This window comes from Nerophis lumbriciformis, linkage group LG27 (assembly GCF_033978685.3).
Source record: "Nerophis lumbriciformis linkage group LG27, RoL_Nlum_v2.1, whole genome shotgun sequence".
NCBI lineage: Eukaryota > Metazoa > Chordata > Actinopteri > Syngnathiformes > Syngnathidae > Nerophis > Nerophis lumbriciformis.
The window spans coordinates 19,023,882-19,049,663 of NC_084574.2; the positions used below are offsets into that span (position 1 = coordinate 19,023,882).

Here is a 25,782-nt window from a genome sequence, read left to right on the forward strand (position 1 = left end):
CCCCCACCCCACCCCTGACCACGCCTTCCCCACCCCCACCTCTTGAAATCGGAGGTCTCAATGTTAGCAAGTATGAGTTTAGGAGTTATGTTTAAATAACTGTCATAGTGAGTGTGGCAGTTAGACTGTCATATTGAGTAAAAAAAACTAACTTGTGTCTTTGCAAACCTCACAAAAGAAAATGTTTCTAATAAAAATTACAAAGATACATTTCTTCACGCATTATTAAACATTTTTCATTTGTGGTTTAGGAGTTATGTTTAAATAACTGTCATATTGAGTGTGGCAGTTATACTGTCATTATGTGTAAAACCTAATTTTGTATTTGCAAACCTTATAAAAACAACTGATTCTAGTAAAACATAGATTCAATTTTACAGGCATTTTTAGACATTTTACATGTTTTGTTTAGGAGTTGTGTTTGAATACATTTTTTGTTGCTATTTTCGTTAGGGCAAGGCCGACCAGCAGGAGGCCGACCGGCAGGAGGCCACGGGGAAGACCCAGGACACATTGGGAAGACTATCATTCAAGTACCTTGGGGTGTGGGTGGACAATAAGCTGGACTAGACTGTTAACACAGACCCCTTGTACAGGAAAGGACAGAGCTGTACTTCCTGAGGCGGCTGTCCTTCGTCCCACACGCCATTAGACTGTACAACTCTTCTCTGGGGGGAGGGGGGCTATTAGGATGACAGGGGATGCAAATCAATAAGAGTGCAATATTTTTTCAAAACATGGTCACTACTGCCTAGTTTCTCTTGTTATATTCTTATTTTACTGTTATATTTTTATTCTCATTGTTGCTTTTTATTTTTATTCTATTGTAATATGTTTCTATTTTGTTTCAATTCATACCCCCATTATTTACTTTTCACTTTTTACAATTTTGTACACTACTCATGCTGGAATTTAAATTTTCCTGAGGGGACTCTCCTAAAGGAATCAATAAAGTACTATCTATCTATCTATCTATTTATGTCTCCTGGCTGGCCTGAAAATGCCTTGGGATCCCCCGAGAAGAGCTGGACGAAGTGGCTGGGGAGAGGAAAGTCTGGGCTTCTCTGCTTAGCCTGCTGCCCCCGCAACCTGACCTCGGATAAGCAGGAAGAAAATGGATGGATTTAGTTTGACAGTTATACTGTCATATTAAGTACAAAACTAACTTGTGTCTTTGCAAACATTACAAAATATATTTTTTCTAGTAAAACTCACAAAGATACATAACTCAAGGCATTATTAGCCATTTTGCATGTGTGGTTTAGGACTTATGTTTAAATAACCGTCAGATTGAGTGTGACAGTATACTGTCATAGTGAGTAAAACCCATATTTTGTAATTGCAAACCTTATGAAAACAAATGATTCTACTAATACTCACATGGATACAATATTACAGGCATTTTTAGACATAATGCATGTTTGGTTTTGGAGTAATGTTTATATAACTTTCATATTTAGTATGACAATAATACTGTCATATTGAATAAAAAAAACTAACTTGTATCTGTACAAACCTTAAAAAATATTTTTTTCCCCAGTAAAACTCACAAAGAGACATTTCTCCAGGCATTATTAGCCATTGTGCACATGTGGTTTAGGAGTTATGTTTAAATAAATGTCAAATTGAATGTGGCAGTTATACTGTTATTATGAGTAAAACCTATTTTTTGTAAATGTTAACCATACCACAATACCTGATTCTGTTAAAACTCACATAGATTCAATATTACAGGCATTTTTAGACATTTTACATGTTTGGTTTAGAGTTGTGTTTGAATACATTTGTATTGCTTTTTTCATTAGGGCAAGTCCGACGGGCAGGCGGCCGCGGGGAAGACCCAGGACACATTGTGAGTGAAACCTAATTCTTGTAATTGTAAACCTTACCAAAATACCTGATTCTGGTAAAACTCACATAGATTCAATATTACATGCATTTTTAGACGGATTGCATGTTTGGTTTTGGAGTTATCATTATACACCTTTCATATTTAGTATGACAGTTATACTGTATATTACCATTGAGTAAAAAAAAACCTAACTTGTGTCTTTGCAAACCTTACAAAAGATCGTTATTCTAGTAAAGACTTAGACTTAGACTTAGACTTTCTTTTTATTGTCATTCAAATTTGAACTTTACAGCACAGATAAGAACGAAATGTCGTAGTGCAGGATAAAAAAGCAATAAGGTGCATATTTCGATAAATAAATATATAAATACTATATATATATATATATATAATAAATATATATAAATAGATAAATAGATTACTGTGCAGATAAATATATTGCACTTTTTCCACATGCGCCGACGTTTATGGGTGTATGTTATATTGTTTTTTTCATTCCGGTGAGTTAATTCATTTTGAGGGGAGTTGAGGAGATAATTTAATTATGATGCGTTCAAGAGTCTACGGCCTGAGGGAAGAAGCTGTTACAGAAGCTGGAGGTTCTGCTTCGGAGGCTGCGGAACCTCTTTCTAGAGTCCAGCAGTGAAAACTGTCCTTGGTGGGGGTGGGAGGAGTCTTTGCAAATTTTCTGAGCCCTGGTCAGGCAGCACTTTTTGCGATCTCCTGGATAGGAGGAAGAGGAGTCCTGATGATCTTTTCCGCCGTCCTCACCACTCTCTGGAGATACTTCCAGTCTGAGGCACTACAGGCTCCAGTCCAGACAGAGATGCTGTTGGTCAGCAGGCTCGCTATAACAAAGATACATCTCTCCAAGCATTATTAGCTATTTTGCATTTGTTGTTTAGGAGTTATGTTCAAATAACTGTCATAGTGAGTAAAACCTAAATTTTGTATTTGCAAACCTTTCAAAAACAACTGATTCTAGTAAAACTCGCACAGATACAATATTGCAGGCATTTTTAGACATAATGCACGTTTGGTTTTGGAGTTATGTTTCTATAACTTTCATATGTATGACAGCTATACTGTTATATTTAATAAAACAACACTAACTTGTGTCTTTACAAACCTTACAAAATATTGTTTTCCCAGTAAAACTCACAAAGATACATTTCAACAGGCATTATTAGCCATTTTGCATGTGTGGTTTAGAAGTTATGTTTAAATAACTGTCATATGGAGTGTGACCGTAAAGTCATAGTGAGTAAAACAAACTAACTTGTGTCTTTGCAAACTTTACAAAATATAATCATTCTAGTAAAACAAACAAAGATACATTTCTCCAAGCATTATTAGCCATTTTGCATTTGTTGGTTAGGAGTTATGTTTAAATAACTGTCAAAGTAAATAAAACCTAATTTTGGTATTTGAAAACCTTACAAAAACAACTGATTCTAGTAAAACTCACACAGATACAATATTACAGGCATTTTTAGACATAATACATGTTTGGTTTTGGAGTAATGTTTGGCGCAGTGGAAGAATGGCCGTGCGCGACCCGAGGGTCCCTGGTTCAATCCCCACCTAGTGCCAACCTCGTCATGTCCGTTTTGTCCTGAGCAAGACACTTCACCCTTGCTCCTGATGGGTGCTGGTTAGCGCCTTGCATGGCAGCTCCCTCCATCAGTGTGTGAATGTGTGTGTGAATGGGTAAATGTGGAAGTAGTGTCAAAGCGCTTTGAGTACCTTGAAGGTAGAAAAGCGCTATACAAGTACAACCCATTTATTTATTTATTTATATATAGTAAGATACTGTTATATTGAGTAAAAAAAACTAACTTGTGTCTTTACAAACCTTACACAATATATTTTTTCTAGTAAAACTCACAAAGAGACATTTCCCCAGGTATTATTAGCCATTGTGCATGTGTGGTTTAGGAGTTAACGTTAGTGAATTAATGTTAATTAATGTGCTTTGGGAATGAGGGGGCGATACTGCTGAATGTTTGGGAGAAATGCCCAAGAATAGGTTTTTAAAACACACATTTACTGACAGAAGCGCCAGAGGTCTTTGAGAGCATCAGCTTGCGATTACAAAGAGACTTCGCTGGCAGTTTTCTTTCCTTTTTTTTTTTTGACAAGAAGCTAGCTATCGGTGTGAAGCCCACAGCAACATGTTTTTGTAATTCAATGAAAGAATGGATTGTTCATTACAACTTCTACTCGCAAATAAAGCTGTCATGTGTTAATTGTTTTATTTAGCTAGACAAAACAAAATGTTCATTTATGTTTATGATGTAGTTTATTTCTTATTGAAATAGTTTTCCATCAACAGGAAGCAAATCAGAACAGAACATTATTCTCATAATTCAGGCAAGTAGAAAATAATGTATGCATTATATTGCTTTGTTATTTTCCCTTATTCATCCATCATAATGTAATATTAAAATTGTGGCTGAATATTTTAGACCATTGTTTTAATACCACAAATTGTGTCTCTTCATTTTCAGGGTGCCCTTTGGAGGAGCCAGTCGACTTTGTGCAAGGGAGGTGCCGTGGGGATCAAGATGAGACCGCTCCTGGACAGACTGAGTCAGGTGTGCTTGTTTTGCTTGTTCATACAGTATGTTTTACAGGGAGCTGGACCTACTTTTTTTCTCACTCACAGACACATACAGTATACACATACAGGACAAGCCTCACACTTGGTAGATTCCATGCCCTTGCACGCTCTGGGTCCATGCACTTAAAACACAAGCAAATATATGCACTTGTGTTTTCACTTGACAGTTGATTGTGTATATATAATGGTTATGTTCATGTTCTTAATCTGTTCACAGAAACAGAGCATTGAGATGAGGCGTGAAACCATTATCCGCAGCCTTATACTGTACCTTGGCGAGAAGGAAGAGGAACTTTTTGAAGACTGCTTGGTATAGCATTATTTTAATCATTTAAAAGTATGTTTTAATGACACAGGTTAATTTAATGTTAAAGTTAAGAGGAAAGCAGACAAAGGAACATATATTCTTGTGTTCATTCTTCCCTGATAATGAAGTCACTTTGAATGATTCATGCAGTTCTATTATTTGTTTCTCAATAACATTCTTCTTTTTTGTTATATTTTGTATGCAGGAGGACAGCCTGAGTGATGTCAGTAACCACATCCTCAAAATACTCGTCGTCCACGGTGCTGATGAGGATCCAGTTGATGTCTCCATCCTTGTGGAAGGCCATGAGATTTTGCCAGGGTGCAACAGTACTGCGAAAGCTTGCTCACTGCTCATGGGACTGATTTATGCCCTGAACTTGGCATACCCTCCCACTTTGCGCTACACTTTTGAAGTCTTCCAAAAACTCATGCTGGAGCTGGATGGATTGAAACTGTCCCCAAAAGTAAACACCTTGAAGTTGAAGTTGCTTTCCTAAATGCATGTCATGACTTTGTCATCCTAGAGGAGGAAAATGACATCATTTATGGACCCTTGTTGAGGACGTAGCATCATGCATGGACTCTTGTGAAGAAATGCCAAGAATTAGCACTGAGTTCCAGTTCATCTTGGTGTACTAGTGGGTTGCCTGTCATAAATGTTTTTCATTTTTTGTCAAATAAGGTATCTGTTAATGACAGTAAAGATTGTATTCTTCAACAAGAATGGTTAGACACCTTAAGCTGTTTATTTTTAGTTGGTATTGTTGATTTTATTTCATTAATGTTTTAATTGCATACTTAAAAGTGCACTAGTCAGAGGACTGGTTTAAATGTTGAAATTGCACTTTTTCAGTGTAGTTTGTAAGATTTTAATTGCATATTTGAGAAGTGACTATGTTACCAGATCTATGTTGGATTTGGTGTATAATGTGTAATACTGTGTATTTGTTGTTTACCAGTCATACCAACCTTTGGATATTTTCTTTAAAAAATATACTATTACTACTATTTACTTTGAATACCTTTTGCTGGAGATACATCTTTAATTTACTGTTAGTACAAATTCTAATGCAGTACAATATAATGCACTTTTACTATTAACGCAGTACTTGTACAGTACATTCTGTTTTTCCCCCCATTTAAATAGGGGTATACATAATCCATACACCACTGCTCAAAGTTTAAGAGGCGGTTTCTGTCCTGACCCTCTCCCAGAAGTTGTTGTTGAGTATTATATTTCTGCAATGAATGTAGAAACTCTGTTTCAGAGGGTTGTAAGATTGAACTAAAAAGAAACTGTTTAATTGCATTGTAATTTAGTTGTGTGATATGTGATACATATATATTAAATGCATAGAGTATTGGTTAAATTTATTTGGTAACATTTATCAAAAGAAAACTGGCAATGATTACCTAATTTTAGTGAGTAATGTAAAGTAATGCAACCAAGTAAATTAAAATGTCAAGCACAAGAAAATAATTAAAATCTACTGAATTACTTCATAACAGCAAATACTACAGATATATAAAATTTACTTAAAATTTTGAGTAAAATTATGTTCCTGCTGATGAAAAACAAGTAGACTTTACTTAATTTGTTTAAATAAATATAACTTAAAACTTGGATGTAATTAAGTAACTGTTACTTAATATCTTCACAAATGTTATGTTATATGGTAAGTAGAATTTACTTGATACTGGCAAGTGAGTGTTACTTGATATTGCAGCATTAAATTTTACTTAAATCATTTGCGTGCAAATACTTACAATAATTTTTTAAAGTAAATCTTATGTTATTTTTTTCAGTGTACATTCTGTTTTCCCCCACATTTAAATAGGGGTATACATAATCCATACACCACTGCTCAAAGTTTAAGAGGCGGTTTCTGTCCTGACCCTCTCCCAGAAGTTGTTGTTGAGTATTATATTTCTGCAATGAATGTAGAAACTCTGTTTCAGAGGGTTGTAAGATTGAACTAAAAAGAAACTGTTGAATTGCATTGTAATTTAGTTGTGTGATATGTGATACATATATATTAAATGCATAGAGTATTGGTTAAATTTATTTGGTAACATTTATCAAAAGAAAACTGGCAATGATTACCTAATTTTAGTGAGTAATGTAAAGTAATGCAACCAAGTAAATTAAAATGTCAAGCACAAGAAAATAATTAAAATCTACTGAATTACTTCATAACAGCAAATACTACAGATATATAAAATTTACTTAAAATTTTGAGTAAAATGATGTTCCTGCTGATGAAAAACAAGTAGACTTTACTTAATTTGTTTAAATAAATATAACTTAAAACTTGGATGTAATTAAGTAACTGTTACTTAATATCTTCACAAATGTTATGTTATATGGTAGGTAAAATTTACTTGATACTGGCAAGTGAGTGTTACTTGATATTGCAGCATTAAATTTTACTTAAATCATTTGCGTGCAAATACTTACAATAATTTTTTTAAGTAAATCTTATATTTTTTTCAGTGTGATACTATCATATTGAGTAAAAAAAACTAACTTGTGTCTTTGCAAACCTTACAAAAGAACATTTTAGTAAATTTCACAAAGATACATTTCTTCATGCATTATTAAAAAAAGGTTCATGTGTAGTTTTGAAGTTATGTTTATATAACTTTCATATATAGTATGACAGTTATACTGTTATATTGAGTAAAAGAAAACTAACTTGTGTCTTTACAAACCTTACAAAATATTGTTTCCCAGTAAAACTCACAAAGATACATTTCTACAGGCATTATTAGCCATTTTATGTGTGGTTTAGGAGTTATGTTTAAATAACTGAAATTGAGTGTGACAGTATACTGTCAAAGTGAGTAAAAAAAAAACTAACTCGTGTCTTTGCAAACCTTACAGAAGAAAATGTTACTAGTAAAACTCACAAAGATACATTTCTTCATGCATTATTAGAAAATGGTCATGTGTAGTTTAGGAGTTATGTTTAAATAACAGTCATTTTGAGTGTGGTAGTATAACTGCCACACATATTGAGTTATAAAGTTAAGTGTAAAACCTAATTTTTGTATTTGCAAACCTTACAAAAACAACTGATTCTTGTAAAACTCACATAGATTCAATATTAAAGGCATTTTAGACATTTTACATGTTTTGTTTAGGAGTTGTGTTTGAATGCATTAGTATTGCTTTTTTCGTTAAGGCAAGTCCAAAAGGCAGGAGGCCACGGGGAAGACACAGGACACAATGGGAAGATTATATCAGCTGGCTGGCCTGGGAACGCCTCGGGATCCCCCGAGAAGAGCTGGACGAAGTAGCTGGGGATAGGGAAGTCTGGGCTTCTCTGCTTAGGCTGCAGCCCCTGCAACACGACCTCGGATAAGCGGAAGAAAATGGATGGATTTAGTATGACAGTTATACTGTCATATTGAGTAAAAAACTATTTTTCATAGATTCAATATTACAGGCATCTTTAGATGGATTGCATGTTTGGTTTTGGAGATATGTTTATACAACTTTCATATTTAGTATGACAGTTATACTGTCATATTGAGTAAAAAAAACAAAAAACTTGTGTCTGCAAACCTTACAAAAGATTATTATTCTAGTAAAACTAACAAAGATACACTTTTCCAAGCATTATTAGCATTTTTTTGTTTTGGAGTTATAATGCTTGCGTTGAGAGGCGACGGGCTCGGGTGGCAATTCTTGTTGCCCCCCGGCTCAAAGCCTGCACGTTGGAGTTCAACCCAGTGGACCAGTGGGTAGCTTTCTTCCGCCTTCGGGTGGGGGGACGGGTCCTGACTGTTGTTTGGCCTTATGCGCCAAACGGCAGCTCAGAGTACCCACACTTTTTTGGATTCACTCGAGGGAGTACTGGAAAGTGCTCCACCGGGTGATTCCCTCATTCTACTGGGGGCCTTCAACGCTCATCTTGAAGTAGTCTTGTGATTTTTTCCCCCACACATACATATATATATATATATATATAGCCAGAATTCACTGAAAGTCAAGTTTTTTTTATATATGTGTGTATATATAAATATATATATATATATATATATATATATATATATATATATATATATATATATATATATATATATATATATATATATATATTATATATATATATATATATATATATGTATGTGTGGGGGAAAAAATCACAAGACTACATCAAGATGAGCGTTGAAGGCCCCCAGTAGAATGAGGGAATCACCCGGTGGAGCACTTTCCAGTACTCCCTCGAGTGAATCCAAAAAAGGGTGGGTACTCTGAGCTGCCGTTTGGCGCGTAAGGCCAAACTCTCTCTGGGGGGAGGGGGGCTACTAGGATGACAGGGGATGCAAATCAATAAGAGTGCAATATTTTTTCAAAACCTGGTCACTACTGCCTAGTTTCTCTTGTTATATTCTTATTTTACTGTTATATTTTTATTCTCATTGTTGCTTTTTATTTTTATTCTATTGTAATATGTTTCTATTTTGTTTCAATTTATACCCCCATTATTTACTTTTCACTTTTTACAATTTTGTACACTACTGCTGGAATTTAAATTTTCCTGAGGGAACTCTCCTGAAGGAATCAATAAAGTACTATCTATCTATCTATCTATCTATTTATGTCTCCTGGCTGGCCTGTAAATGCCTCAGGATCCCCCGAGAAGAGCTGGACAAAGTGGCTGGGGAGAGGAAAGTCTGGGCTTCTCTGCTTAGGCTGCTGCCCCCGCAACCTGACCTCGGATAAGCAGGAAGAAAATGGATGGATTTAGTATGACAGTTATACTGTCATATTAAGTAAAAAACTAACTTGTGTCTTTGCAAACATTAGAAATTTTTTTTCTAGTAAAACTCACAAAGATACATAACTCAAGGCATTATTAGCCATTTTGCATGTGTGGTTTAGGACTTATGTTTAAATAATCATCAGATTGAGTGTGACAGTATACTGTCATAGTGAGTAAAACCCATATTTTGTAATTGCAAACCTTATGAAAACAAATGATTCTACTAAAACTCACATGGATACAATATTACAGGAATTTTTAGACATAATGCATGTTTGGTTTTGGAGTAATGTTTATATAACTTTCATATTTTGTATGACAGTAATACTGTCATATTGAATAAAAAAAACTAACTTGTATCTGTACAAACCTTAAAAAATATTTTTTTTCCAGTAAAACTCACAAAGAGACATTTCTCCAGGCATTATTAGCCATTGTGCACATGTGGTTTAGGAGTTATGTTTAAATAAATGTCAAATTGAATGTGGCAGTTATACTGTTATTATGAGTAAAACCTAATTTTTGTAAATGTTAACCTTACCACAATACCTGATTCTGGTAAAACTCACATAGATTCAATATTACAGGCATTTTTAGACATTTTACATGTTTGGTTTAGAGTTGTGTTTGAATACATTTGTATTGCTTTTTTCATTAGGGCAAGTCCGACGGGCAGGAGGCCGCGGGGAAGACCCAGGACACATTGGGAAGACTATGTCTCCCGGCTGGGCTGTCGAACGCCTCGGGATCCCCGAGAAGAGCCGGACGAAGTGGTTGGGGATAGGGAAGTCCGGGCTTCTCTGCTTAGGCTGCTGCCCCTGCAACCGGACCTCGGATAAGCGGAAGAAAATGGATGGATTTAGTATGACAGTTATACTGTCATATTAAGTAAAAAAAACTAACTTACAAAATATATTTTTTCTAGTAAAACTCACAAAGATACATATCTACAGGCATTATTAGCCATTTTGCATGTGTGGTTTAGGAGTTATGTTTAAATAACTGTCATATTGAATGTGGCAGTAATACTGTCATCATGACCTAATTTTTGTAATTGTAAACCTTACCAAAATACCTGATTCTGGTAAAACTCACAAAGATTCAATATTACAGGCATTTTTAGACGGATTACATGTTTGGTTTTGGGGTTACGTTTATACAACTTTCATATTTAGTATAACAGTTATACTATCATATTGAGTACAAAAAACAAACTTGTGTCTTTGCAAACCATACAAAAGATCATTGTTTTAGTTAATCTAACAAAGATACATTTCTCCAAGCATTATTAGTCATTTTGCATTTGTTGTTTAGGAGTTATGTTTAAATAACTGTCATAGTGAGTAAAACCTAATTTTTGTATTTGCAAAAACCTTACAAAAACAACTGATTCTAGTAAAACTCACATGGATGCAATATTGCAGGCATTTTTAGACATGATGCATGTTTGATTTTGGAGTTGTGTTTATATTTCTTTCATATTTAGTATTACAGTAATATTGAGTAATTAAAAACTAACTTGTGTCTTTACAAACCTTACAAAATATTTGTTTTCCTGCAAAACTCACAAAGAGACATTTCTCCAGGCATTATTAGCCATTTGGCATGTGTGGTTTAGGAGTTATGTTTATATAACTGCCAGATTGAGTGTGACAGTATACTGTGAGTAAAACCCATATTTTGTATTTGCAAACCTTACAAAAACAACTGATTCTAGTAAAACTCACATGGATACAAAATGACAGGCATTTTTAGAGATAATGCATGTTTGGTTTTGGAGTTATGTTTATATAACTTTCATATTTAGTATGACAGTAACACTGTCATATTGAGTAAAAAAAACTAACTTGTGTCAGTACAAACATTACGAAATATTTTTTTTCCAGTAAAACTCACAAAGAGACATTTCCCCAGGCATTAATAGCCATTGTGCATGTGTGGTTTAGGAGTTATGTTTAAATAGATGTCAAATTGAATGTGGCAGTTATACTGTCATTATGAGTGAAACCTAATTTTTGTAATTGTAAGCGGAAGACAATGGATGGATTTAGTATGACAGTTATACTGTCATATTAAGTAAAAAAAAACTAACTTACAAAATATATTTTTTCTAGTAAAACTCACAAAGATACATATCTACAGGCATTATTAGCCATTTTGCATGTGTGGTTTAGGAGTTATGTTTAAATAACTGTCATATTGAATGTGGCAGTAATACTGTCATCATGACCTAATTTTTGTAATTGTAAACCTTACCAAAATACCTGATTCTGGTAAAACTCACAAAGATTCAATATTACAGGCATTTTTAGACGGATTACATGTTTGGTTTTGGGGTTACGTTTATACAACTTTCATATTTAGTATGACAGTTATACTGTATATTACCATTGAGTAAAAAAAAACCTAACTTGTGTGCAAACCTTACAAAAGATCATTATTCTAGTAAAGACTTAGACTTAGACTTTCTTTTTATTGTCATTCAAATTTGAACTTTACAGCACAGATAAGAACGAAATGTCGTAGTGCAGGATAAAAAAGCAATAAGGTGCATATTTCGATAAATAAATATATATATAAATACTATATATATATATATATATATATATATACACATATATATATAATAAATAAATATATATAAATATATATAAATAGATAAATAGATTACTGTGCAGATAAATATATTGCACTTTTTCCACATGCGCCCACGTTTATGGGTGTATGTTATATTGTTTATTTCATTCCAGCGAGTTAATTCATTTTGAGGGGAGTTGAGGAGATAATTTAATTATTTAATTATTAAGCTGGAGGTTCTGCTTCGGAGGCTGCGGAACCTCTTTCTAGAGTCCAGCAGTGAAAACTGTCCTTGGTGGGGGTGGGAGGAGTCTTTGCAAATTTTCTGAGCCCTGGTCAGGCAGCACTTTTTGCGATCTCCTGGATAGGAGGAAGAGGAGTCCTGATGATCTTTTCCGCCGTCCTCACCACTCTCTGGAGATACTTCCAGTCTGAGGCACTGCAGGCTCCAGTCCAGACAGAGATGCTGTTGGTCAGCAGGCTTGCTATAACAACGATACATCTCTCCAAGCATTATTAGCTATTTTGCATTTGTTGTTTAGGAGTTATGTTTAATTAACTGTCAAAGTAAATAAAACCTAATTTTGGTATTTGAAAACCTTACAAAAAACTGATTCTAGTAAAACTCACACAGATACAATATTACAGGCATTTTTAGACATAATACATGTTTGGTTTTGGAGTAATGTTTGGCGCAGTGGAAGAATGGCCGTGCGCGACCCGAGGGTCCCTGGTTCAATCCCCACCTAGTACCAACCTCGTCATGTCCGTTGTGTCCTGAGCAAGACACTTCACCCTTGCTCCTGATGGGTGCTGGTTAGCGCCTTGCATGGCAGCTCCCTCCATCAGTGTGTGAATGGGTAAATGTGGAAGTAGTGTCAAGGCGCTTTGAGTACCTTGAAGGTAGAAAATCGCTATACAAGTACAATCCATTTATTTATATATATAGTATGACAGCTATACTGTTATATTGAGTAAAAAAAACTAACTTGTGTCTTTACAAACCTTACACAATATATTTTTTCTAGTAAAACTCACAAAGAGACATTTCCCCAGGTATTATTAGCCATTGTGCATGTGTGGTTTAGGAGTTATGTTTAAATAAATGTCAAATTGAATGTGGCAGGTATACTGTCATGAGTAAAACCTAATTTTTGTAATTGTAAACCTTACCAAAATACCTGATTCTGGTAAAACTCACAGATTGAATATTACATGCATTTTTAGACGGATTGCTTGTTTGGTTTTGGAGTTATGTTTTTACAACTTTCATATTTAGTATGACAGTTATACTGTCATTGAGTAAAAAAAACAACTAACTTGCGTCTTTGCAAACCTTACAAAAGATCATTATTCTGGTAAACACTTAGACTTTCTTTTTATTGTCATTCAAATTTGAACTTTACAGCATAGATAACACAATTTCGTTACATAAACTCATGGTAGTGCAGGATAAAAAAGCAATAAGGTGCATATATAAATAAATAAATATATAAATATACATATAAAATAAATAAATATACTTAAATATATATAAATAAATAAAAAGATTACTGTGTAGATAAATATATTGCACCTTTTCCACATGCGCCCACGTTTATGGGTGTATGTTATATTGTTTTTTGTTTATTCCAGCGAGTTAATCCATTTTGAGGAGAGTTGAGGGGATAATTTAATTATAATGCGTTCAAGAGTCTTACGGCATGAGGGAAGAAGCTGGAGGTTCTGCTTCGGAGGCTGCGGAACCTCTTTCTAGAGTCCAGCAGTGAAAACAGTCCTTGGTGGGAGTGGGAGGAGTCTTTGCAAATTTTCTGAGCCCTGGTCAGGCAGCGCTTTTTGCGATCTCCTGGATAAGAGGAAGAGGATTCCTGAAGATCTTTTCCGCCGTCCTCACCACTCTCTGGAGAGACTTCCAGTCTGAGGCACTGCAGGCTCCAGTCCAGACAGAGATGCTGTTGGTCAGCAGGCTCTCTATAACAAAGATACAGTTCTCCAAGCAGCTATTTGCATTTGTTGTTTAGGATTTATGTTTAAATAACTGTCATAGTGAGTAAAACCTAAATTTTGTATTTGCAAACCTTACAAAAACAATTGATTCTAGTAAAACTCACAGATACAATATCACAGGCATTTTTAGACATAATGCATGTTTGGTTTTGGAGTTGTGTTTATATAACTTTCATATTTAGTATTACAGTAATACTGTCATATTGAGTAAGATACATTTCTTCATGCATTATTAAAACATGTTCATGTGTAGTTTAGGAGTTATGTTTTAATAACTGTCAAATTGAGTGTGGCAGTTATACGTCAATAAGTGTTAAACCTAATTTTTGTATTTGCAAACCTTACAAAAACAACTGATTCTAGTAAAACTCACATAGATTCAATATTGCAGGCATTTTAGAGATTTCACATGTTTGGTTTAGGAGTTGTGTTTGAATACATTTTAATTGCTTTTTTCGTTAGGGCAAGTCCGACCGGCAGGAGGCCACGGGGAAGCCCCAGGACACATTGGGAAGACTATGTCAGCCGGCTGGCCTGGGAACACTTTGGGATCCCCCGAGAAGAGCTGGACGAAGTGGCTGGGGAGACGGAAGTCTGGGCTTCTCTGCTTAGGCTGCTGCCCCCACAACCCGACCTCGGATAAGCGGAAGAAAATGGATACATTTAGTATGACAGTTATATTATATTGAGTAATAAAAACCAACTTGTGTCTTTAAAAAACCTTACAAATTATATGTTTTCTAGTAAAACTCACAAAGATACATCTCCAGGCATTATAAGCCATTTTGCATGTGGTTTAGGGGTTATGTTTAAATAACTGCCATATTGAAAGTGGCAGTTATACTGTCATTATGAGTAAAACCTAATTTTTGTAATTGTAAACCTTACCAAAATACCTGATTCTGGTAAAACTCACATAGATTCAATATTACAGGCATTTTTAGACGGATTGCATGTGTAGTTTTGAAATTATGTTTATACAACTTTCTTAGTTGTGATACAGTGATACTACATATTGAGTAAAAAAAACTAACTTGTGTCTTTGCAAACCTTACAAAAGAACATTTTAGTAAAAGATACATCTCCAGGCATTATTAGCCATTTTGCATTTGTTGTTTAGGAGTTATGTTTAAATAACTGGCATAGTGAGTAAAACCTAATTTTTGTATTTGCAAACCTTACAAAAACAACTGATTCTAGTAATACTCACATGGATACAATATTACAGGCATTTTTAGACATAATGCATGTTTGGTTTTAGAGTTATGTTTATATAACTTTCATATTTAGTATGACAGTAAAACTGTCATATTGAGTAAAAAAAACTAGCTTGTGTCTTTGCAATTCTTACAAAAGATCATTATTCTAGTAAAACTCACAAAGATACATTCCTCCAGGCATTATTAGCCACTTTGCATGTGTGGTTTAGGAGATATGTTTTAAACAACTGTCATATTTAGGTGGCAGTTATATGTCAATGCGTAAAACCTAATTTTTGTTTTTGCAAATCTTTCAAAAACAACTGATTACAGTAATTGTCACATAGTTTTAATATTACAGGTATTTTTAGACATTTTGCATTGTTGGTTTAGGAATTATGTTGCAATACATTTTTATTGCTTTTTTTGCATTATCTCAGGATTGTAAAAATATTAGTCATATTGAGTAAAAAACTACTGATTGGGTGTGGCAGTTATATTGTCATTATGTGTAAAACCTAATTGTTGTATTTGCAAACCTTACAAAAACAACTGATTGTCGTAAAACTCACATGGATAAAATATTACAGGCATTTTTAGACATAATACATCTTTGGTTTATGAATCGTGTTCGATTGCTCCTGCTCACAGAACCACACAGCCAGCGCACAACACACGAGCCACAAGCCCACAGCCCAAGGCAGTTAAATACCCCTGCAAATCCACAAGGCACGACACTTACTTTGGAGTCAGAGTTTCCTCTGCCCCTGCGTATTGTGGGATTCTGGGGGTTCTTTTCGGTAGCCTGCGGGTCTGCTGGGTAGTCTTGGGGATTCCTTCTCAACCTGCGCGCGTTCACCCGGTCCTCCTTGTCAAGCCTGACGATCCTCCTGGTCGCTCCTTTTTAAATGTGTGCAGCCCTAATGCTCCACAGGTGCGTCTGATTTCAGGTGCCTTTCGATTGGGCACTTTGGTTGTCAGTGGCAACAAGCTAAAAGGGGCAACGTCTTAAAATGCCAGCAAAGTCCACAAGGAATAAACTTATGCAATTAAAAATACAGTCAAAGTCCTCAAAGTGTAAAAACATGCAATCAAATTGTAAAATGTAAAAACATGCAATTAAAATCTAAAACAATAAAAACACTCAGACATGCATGACAATGAAACAAAAAAAATAAAATCCCCTACTTGTGTCCCATCACATCCCCCCCATACATTATCGTTGTCAGTCCCTGCAACGGGGGGAACTCTCAGACCAGTTAGGGTCTCTTCGATTCAGGGGAACGGAAAGGCGTCTTTATGTGTAACTGAGTTTAACCTCCGGTAGTCTACACAAAAGCGCCAACTCCCATCCTTTTTGCGGACTAACACTATAGGCGCTGCCCAGGGACTGCAGCTTTCCTTTATCACTCTCTGTTCAAGCATACCTGAAAGCATGCAGTGTCTTCACTTCCTTATGCAACAGAGGCGGGATGGGTCGGTATCTCTCCCTGGTAGGGGCGGAATCTCCAGTCAGTATCCTGTGTTGCACAACACTGGTCCTTCCAAAGTCCTCATGTTGTGCAAACACCTTCTCCCACTTCGCCAGCAGGGCGCGTAGCTGCACTTGTTGCTGCTCAGACAGATCCGGCTTATCACTCAAATCCCTAACATCTGGGGACAGTTCTGGATTGGTTTGGGCTGTGGCATCAATGAGTGACACTTCTACCACACCCTCCTCTACTAGAGATAAACACAGATCCTCAGCTGCATGCACATCACTATCATCAACACGGAACAGCTGCCCTAGCTTCTCAAATTGTTTTAAGGAAATACTGTAGGAATGGGGGTTATAAGCACGGAGGGGCAGCCTACCTCTGTTCACCACGACCAGTGATTTTGCCACGCCAACTGCCGGTGCAGTTGGCGTGGCAGGGCACAGTAGTTAGCCCCGCACCAACATCTCCTTTGGGGGATATGTAATACTAGTCTTCGAGGCCATTCTCACGTGGCCTAGCAAGCCATCTTCAGCAGCAACAGCTTCTATACGGGAACATGTAGCAAAAGCTTCCCTCCACACCTTTTGCTTTTGAAGATGCCGAAGAGTAGAGGTTTTAGGACATTTAAAAACGGCATCCCAACAACCCACGATTAGATTCATACCTATTATGAAGGGGTGTGTACAGTTTTGATCCGCAACAATCACTACTCCTCTTTCGGGAACTTTAACACCCTCTACCTCAAAATCAAGAACCGCATAGCCGATATAGGGGATTTCCAGGCCATTAGCTGCTCTTAGACGAAAAAGGGTAGGGGTCCTTTCGAGCTTCGCTTCGGTAAAGTGAGCATTAAATAGGCTTTCGGACATTAGCGTCACTTGGGACCCGGTGTCTAAAAGTCCTGGCAGAATAGTGCCTCCAGCATCTACTTGTATTGTGGGGCATTGACCTACAAATGTTTCTGGAGCCCTGGATGATGTTGGCGTGGTGGCCAGCCCTGCAACTCGGATAACAGCAGCAGGGACATTTAGTTTAAATTCGGTGCATATGTAGTTGCAGTGCTGAATTTTTAGACATAATGCATGTTTGGTTTTGGAGTTATGTTTATATAACTTGCGTTTATAGTATGACAGTTATACTGTTATATTGAGTAAAAAAAACTAACTTGTGTCTTTGCAAACCTTACAAAAGAAAATGTTACTAGTAAAACTCACAAAGATACATTTCTTCATGCATTATTAGAAAATGTTCATGTGTAGTTTTGAATTTATGTTTATATAACTTTCATATATAGTATGACAGTTATACTGTTATATTGAGTAAAAAAAAACTAACTTGTGTCTTTACAAACCTTACAAAATATTGTTTCACAGTAAAACTCACAAAGATACATTTCTACAGACATTATTAGCCATTTTGTATGTGTGGTTTAGGAGTTATGTTTGAATAACTGAAATTGAGTGTGACAGCATACTGTCAAAGTGAGTAAAAAAAAACTAACTCGTGTCTTTGCAAACCTTACAAAAGAAAATGTTACTAGTAAAACTCACAAAGATACATTTCTTCATGCATTATTAGAAAATGGTCATGTGTAGTTTAGGAGTTATGTTTAAATAACTGTCATTTTGAGTGTGGTAGTATAACTGCCACACATATTGAGTTATAAAGTTAAGTGTAAAACCTAATTTTTGTATTTGCAAACCTTACAAAAACAACTGATTCTTGTAAAACTCACACAGATTCAATATTAAAGGCATTTTAGACATTTTACATGTTTTGTTTAGGATTTGTGTTTGAATACATTAGTATTGCTTTTTTCGTTAAGGCAAGTCCAAACGGCAGGAGGCCACGGGGAAGACACAGGACACATTGGGAAGATTATATCAGCTGGCTGGCCTGGGAACGCCTCGGGATCCCCCGAGAAGAGCTGGACGAAGTAGCTGGGGATAGGGAAGTCTGTGCTTCTCTGCTTGGGCTGCAGCCCCCGCAACACGACCTCGGATAAGCGGAAGAAAATGGATGGATTTAGTATGACAGTTATACTATCATATTGAGTAAAAAAAAAACTAACTTTTGTTTTTGTAAACATTCAAAATATATTTTTTCTAGTAAAACTCACAAAGATACATGGAGTTTAAATAACTGTCATAGTAAGTAAAACCTATTTTTTGTGTTTGAAAACCTTACAAAAACAACTGATTCTAGTAAAACTCACATGGATTCAATATTACAGGCATTTTTACACATTTTGCATGTTTGGTTTAGAAATTATGATGGAACACATTGTTATCGCTTTTTTCGCATTATCTCAGGATTTTAAGAATATTACTGTCACATTGAGTAAAAACTACTTTTTGTGTTTGCAAGGATTAAAAAAAACATATTTTTCGAGTAAAACTCCTAAGGATGCATTATTTCAGGCATCATTAGCCATTTAGCATTTGTAGTTTAGGAGTTTTGTTTAAATAACTGTCATATTGAGTGTACATTGTCATGGTGAAAAAACCTAATTTTTGTATTTGCAAAAATGTCAAACACAACCTAATCTAGTAAAACTCACATGGATTCAATATTACAGGCATTTTTACACATTTTGCATGTTTGATTTAGGAAACATGATTGAATATATTTTCATTGCTTTTTTCGCATTATCTCAGTATTTTAGGAATATTTCTGTCATTTTGAGTAAAAACTACTTTTTGTGTTTGCAAGATTTGAAAAAGCATATGTTTCGAGTAAAACTCCGTAGAATGCATTATTTGAGGCATCATTAGACATTTTGCATGTGTAGTTTAGGAGTTATGATTAAATAAATGTCATATTGAGGTGACAGTTTACATTCATAAAGAGTAAAACCTAATTTTTGTTTTTGCAAACCGTACTAAAACAACTGATTCTATTTTAACTCACATGGATTCAATAATACAGGCATTTTTACACATTTTGCATTTTTAGTTTAGAAACTATGATTGAATACATTTTTATTGCTTTTTTCGCATTATCTCAGGATTTTAAGAACATTACTGTCATATTGAGTAAAAAAAATACTTTTTGTGTTTGCAAGCCTTAAGAAAGCATATGTTTCGAGGAAAACTCCGAAGGATCCATTATTTCAAACATTATTAGCCATTTTGCATGAGTAGTTTAGGAGTTATGATTAAAAAACTGTCATATTGAGTGTGACAGTTTACTTTCATAAAGAGTAAAACCTAATTTTTGTTTTTGCAAACTTTACTAAAACAACTAATTCTAGTAAAACTGACATGGATTCAATAATACAGGCATTTTTACACATTTTGCTTGTTTAGTTTAGGAATTATGATTGAATACATTTGTATTGCTTTTTTCGCATTATCTCAGGATTTTAAGAACATTACTGTCATATTGAGTAAAAAACTACTTTTTGTGTTTGCAAGCCTTAAAAAAAGCATATGTTTCGAGTAAAACTCACAAGAATGCATTATTTCAGGCAATATTAGCTAATTTTTAAGTGTAGTTTAGGATTTATGTTTAATTTACTGTCATATTGAGTGTACATTGTCATGGTGAAAAAAACCTAATTTTTGTATTTGCAAAAATTTCAAACACAACCTAATCTAGTAAAACTCACATGGATTCAATATTACAGGCATCTTTACACATTTTGCATGTTTGATTTAGGAAATATGATTGAAAATATTTTCATTGCTTTTTTCGCATTATCTCAGGATTTTAAGAACATTACTGTCATATTGAGTAAAAGAAATACGTTTTGTGTTTGCAAGCCTTAAGAAAGCATATGTTTCGAGGAAAACTCCCAAGGATCCATTATTTCAAACATTATTAGCCATTTTGCATGAGTATTTTAGGAGTTATGATTAAAAAACTGTCATAATGAGTGTGACAGTTTACTTTCATAAAGAGTAAAACCTAATTTTTGTTTTTGCAATTTTACTAAAACAACTGATTCTAGTAAAACTAACCTGGATTCAATAATACAGGCATTTTTTTACACATTTTGCATGTTTAGTTTAGAAATTATGATTGAATACATTTTTATTGCTTTTTTCGCATTATCTCAGGATTTTAAGAACATTACTGTCATATTGAGTAAAAAAATACTTTTTGTGTTTGCAAGCCTTAAGAAAGCATATGTTTCAAGGAAAACTCCCAAGGTTCTATTATTTCAAACATTATTAGCCATTTTGCAGAAGTGGTTTAGGAGTTATGATTAAAAAACTGTCATATTGAGTGTGACAAAAGTGTGACAGTTTACTTTCATAAAGAGTAAAACCTAATTTTTGTTTTTGCAAACTTTACTAATACAACTGATTCTAGTAAAACTCACATGGATTCAATAATACAGGCATTTTTACACATTTTGCATGTTTAGTTTAGAAATTATGATTGAATACATTTTTATTGCTTTTTTCGCATTATCTCAGGATTTTAAGAACATTACTGTCATAATGAGTAAAAAACTACTTTTTGTGTTTGCAAGCCTTAAAAAAAGCTTATGTTTCGAGTAAAACTCACAAGAATGCATTATTTCAGGCAATATTAGCTCATTTTTAAGTGTAGTTTAGGAGTTATGTTTAATTTACTGTCATATTGAGTGTACATTGACATGGTGAAAAAAACCTAATTTTTGTATTTGCAAAAATTTCAAACACAACCTAATCTAGTAAAACTCACATGGATTCAATATTACAGGCATTTTTACACATTTTGCATGTTTGATTTAAGAAATATGATTGAATATATTTTCATTGCTTTTATCGCATTATCTCAGTATTTTAGGAATATTACTGTCATATTGAGTAAAAAACTACTTTTTGTGTTTGCAAGATTTGAAAAAGCATATGTTTCGAGTAAAACTCCGTAGAATGCATTATTTGAGGCATCATTAGACATTTTGCATGTGTAGTTTAGGAGTTATGAATAAACAAATGTCATATTGAGTGTGACAGTTTACTTTCATAAAGAGTAAAACCTAATTTTTGTTTTTGCAAACCTTACTAAAACAACTGATTCTAGTTACACCCACATGGATTCAATAATACAGGCATTTTTACAAATTTTACGTGTTTAGTTTAGAAATTATGATTGAATACATTTTTATTGCTTTTTTCGCATTATCTCAGGATTTTAATAACATTACTGTCATATTGAGTAAAAAAATACGTTTTGTGTTTGCAAGCCTTAAGAAAGCATATGTTTCGAGGAAAACTCCCAAGGATCCAATATTTCAAACATTATTAGCCATTTTGCATGAGTATTTTAGGAGTTATGATTAAAAAACTGTCATATTGAGTGTGACAGTTTACTTTCATAAAGAGTAAAACCTAATTTTTGTTTTTGCAATTTTACTAAAACAACTGATTCTAGTAAAACTAACCTGGATTCAATAATACAGGCATTTTTACACATTTTGCATGTTTAATTTAGAAATTATGATTGAATACATTTTTATTGCTTTTTTCGCATTATCTCAGGATTTTAAGAACATTACTGTCATATTGAGTAAAAAAATACTTTTTGTGTTTGCAAGCCTTAAGAAAGCATATGTTTCAAGGAAAACTCCCAAGGATCCATTATTTCAAACATTATTAGCCATTTTGCATGAGTGGTTTAGGAGTTATGATTAAAACATTGTCATATTGAGTGTGACAGTTTACTTTCATAAAGAGTAAAACCTATTTTTTGCTTTTGCAAACCTTACTAAAACAACGGATTCTAGTAAAACTCACATGGATTTAATATTTCTGGCATTTTTAGACATTTTACATTGTTGGTTTAGGAATTATGTTGGAATACATTTTTATTGCTTTATTCGCATTATCTCAGAATTTTAAGAACATTACTGTCATATTGAGTAAAAACTACTTTTTGTGTTTGCAAGCCTTAAAAAAGCATATGTTTCGAGTAAAACTCACAAGAATGCATTATTTCAGGCAATATTAGCTCATTTTTAAGTGTAGTTTAGGAGTTATGTTTAATTTACTGTCATATTGAGTGTACGTTGTCATGGTGAAAAAAAACTAATTTTTGTATTTGCAAAAATTTCAAACACAACCTAATCTAGTAAAACTCACATGGATTCAATATTACAGGCATTTTTACACATTTTGCATGTTTGATTTAAGAAATATGATTGAATATATTTTCATTGCTTTTTTCGCATTATCTCAGGATTTTAAGAACATTACTGTCATATTGAGTAAAAATATACTTTTTGTGTTTGCAAGCCAGAAAAAAAGCACATGTTTCGAGGAAAACTCCCAAGGATCCATTATTTCAAACATTATTAGCCCTTTTGCATTAGTAGTTTAGGAGATATGATTAAAAAACTGTCATATTGATTGTGACAGTTTACTTTCATAAAGTAAACCTAATTTTTGTTTTTGCAAACCTTACTAAAACAACTGATTCTATTAAAACTCACATGGATATAGTATTTATAGTAGTTTAGGAGTCATGTTTAATTTACTGTCATATTGAGTGTACATTGCCATGTTGAAAAAAACCTAATTTTTCTAATTGCAAACCTTTCAAACACAACTGATTCTAGTTAAACATACATTGATTCAATATTACAGGCATTTTTACACATTTTGCATGTTTGGTTTAGGAATTATAATGGAATACATTTGTTTTTGCTTTTTTCGTACTATCTCAGGATTTTAAGAACATTACTGTCATATTGAGTAAAAAAAACTACTTTTTGTGTTTGCAAGATTTAAAAAAGCATATGTTTTGAGTAAAACTCCCAAGGATGCATTATTTCAGGCATCAATAGCCATTTTGCTTGTGTGGATTAGGAGTTTTTAAATAACTGTCATATTGCGTGTGGCAGTTATACTGTCATTATGAGTAAAACCTAATTTTTGTATTTTTAAACCTTATAAACCTCCTGATTCTAGTAAAATTCACAAAGATACAATATTACAGGCATTTTTAGACATAATGCAGGTTTGGTTTTGGAGTTAGGTTTATAACTTTTCATATGACAGTTATACTGTCATATTAAGTAAAAAAAAAAAAAAAAAAGACGTGTTTTTGCAAACCTTACAAAATATTTTTTTCCAGTAAAACTAGAACTTGGTTCGATCCCCACCTTCTACCAACCTCGTCACGTCCGTTGTGTCCTTGAGGGACACAACGGACGCTCCTGATGGGTTGTGGTTAGGGCCTTGCATGCCAGCTTCCGCCATCAGTGTGTGAATGTGTGTGTGAATGGATGAATGTAAAAATAGTGTCAAAGCGCTTTGTGTACCTTGAAGGTAGAAAAGCGCTATACAAGTATAGCCCATTTACCATAGTGAGTAAAACCAAATGTTTGTATTTACAAACCTTACAAAAACAACCCATTCTAGTAAAAGTCACACAGATACAATATTTTAGGCATTTTTAGACATAATGCATGTTTGGTTTTGGAGTTATGTTTATATAACCTCCTTTCTGAGCCGCCACCTTATCGTGGTAGAGGAGTTTGCGTGTCCCACTGATCCTAGGAGCTACGCTGTCTGTGGGCTTCTATGCCCCCTCGTAGGCTCTCCCAAGACAAATAGGTCCTAGGTGAGGTATCAGACAAAGAGCAGCTCAAAGACCTTTATGAAAAGTACAAATCGAGGTCCTAGATTTTTCCTCGCCCGGACGCGGGTCACCGTGGCTCCCCTGTGGAGCCAGGCCCAGAGGTGGGGCACGATGGCGAGCGCCTGTTGGCTGGCTCAGCTCAATGAAGCAACGTGGTTCCCTCCTCCAATGGGCTCACCACTCATGGGCTGGGTATAGAGGTCGGGTGCAGTGTGAGCTGAGCGGCAGCCGAAGGCAGGGCACTTGGCAGTCCGATCATCGGCTACATAAGCTAGCTCTTCTGACGTGAAATGTCACCTCGCTGGGAGGGAAGGAGCCTGAGCTGGTGTGCGAGGTGGAGAAGTTCCGGCTAGATATAGTTGGACTCACTTCGACGCACAGGAACCTGTTCTCTCGAGAGGGGCTGGACTCTCTTCCACTATGGCGTTGCAAGCAATGAGAGGCTGGGGTGGCAATTCTTGTTGTCCCCCCGGCTCAAAGACAAGAGTATGGGGTATCGGACTGTCTGATTGTGGCGGGTCGCTCCCTGTATGATCAGTGTAGGGCAGCCTTGGTCCTCCAAGGCTGCCCTTTGTCACCGATTCTGTTGTTAACTTTTATGGACAGAATTGCAGTCATGGCGTTGAGGGGATCCGGTTTGGTGGTTGCAGGATTAGGTCTCTGCTTTTTGCAGTTGATATGGTCCTGATGGCTTCAACTGGCCAGGATCTCCAGCTCTCATTGGATGGCCGAGTATGAAGCGACTGGGATGAGTCCATGGTTCTCGCCCGGTAAAGGGTGGGGTGCCATTTCCAGGTTGAGGAGGCGATGGCACATACTAGATGGCCCCAAGTGGAGGAGTTCAAGTACCTAGGAGTCTTGTTCACGAGTGAGGGAAGAGTGGATCATGAGATCCACAGGCGGATCGGTGCGGCGTCTTCAGTAATGAGGACGCTATATCGATCCATTGTGGTGAAGAAGGAGCTGAGCCAGAATTAAAAGCTCTAAATTTACCGGTCGATCTACATTCCCATCCTGCACCCATGGTCATGGTTATGACCGAAAAGACAAGATCCCGGACAAGCGGCCAAATTGAGTTTCCTCCGCCGGGTGGCGGGTCTCTCCCTTAGAGATAGGATAAGAAGCTCTGTCATCCGGGAGGAACTCAGAGTAAAGCGCTGCTCCTCCACATTGAGAGGAGCCAGATGAGGTGGTTCGGGCATCTGCTCAGGATGCCACCCGAACGCCTCCCGAGGGAGGTGTTTAGGGCAAGTCCGACCGGCAGGAGGCCACGGGGAAGACCCAGGACACATTGGGAAGATTATGTCTCCCGGCTGGCCTGGGAACGCCTCAGGATCCCCCGAGAAGAGCTGGAAGAAGTGGCTGGGGAGAGGGAAGTCTGGGCTTCTCT

General features: G+C 35.5%; 1 long non-coding RNA gene across 1 annotated transcript; it reads right to left on the bottom strand.

Moving 5' to 3' along the window:
• Positions 1–14,565: 14,565 nt before the first annotated feature.
• On the bottom strand, positions 14,566–16,211 carry LOC140679934 (uncharacterized). The gene is made up of 2 exons (XR_012051208.1): positions 16,082–16,211; positions 14,566–14,774 (listed from the first exon to the last, which is right to left on the bottom strand). It is a non-coding gene; the product is annotated as an uncharacterized lncRNA (long non-coding RNA).
• Between the last annotated feature and the right edge of the window lie 9,571 nt (positions 16,212–25,782).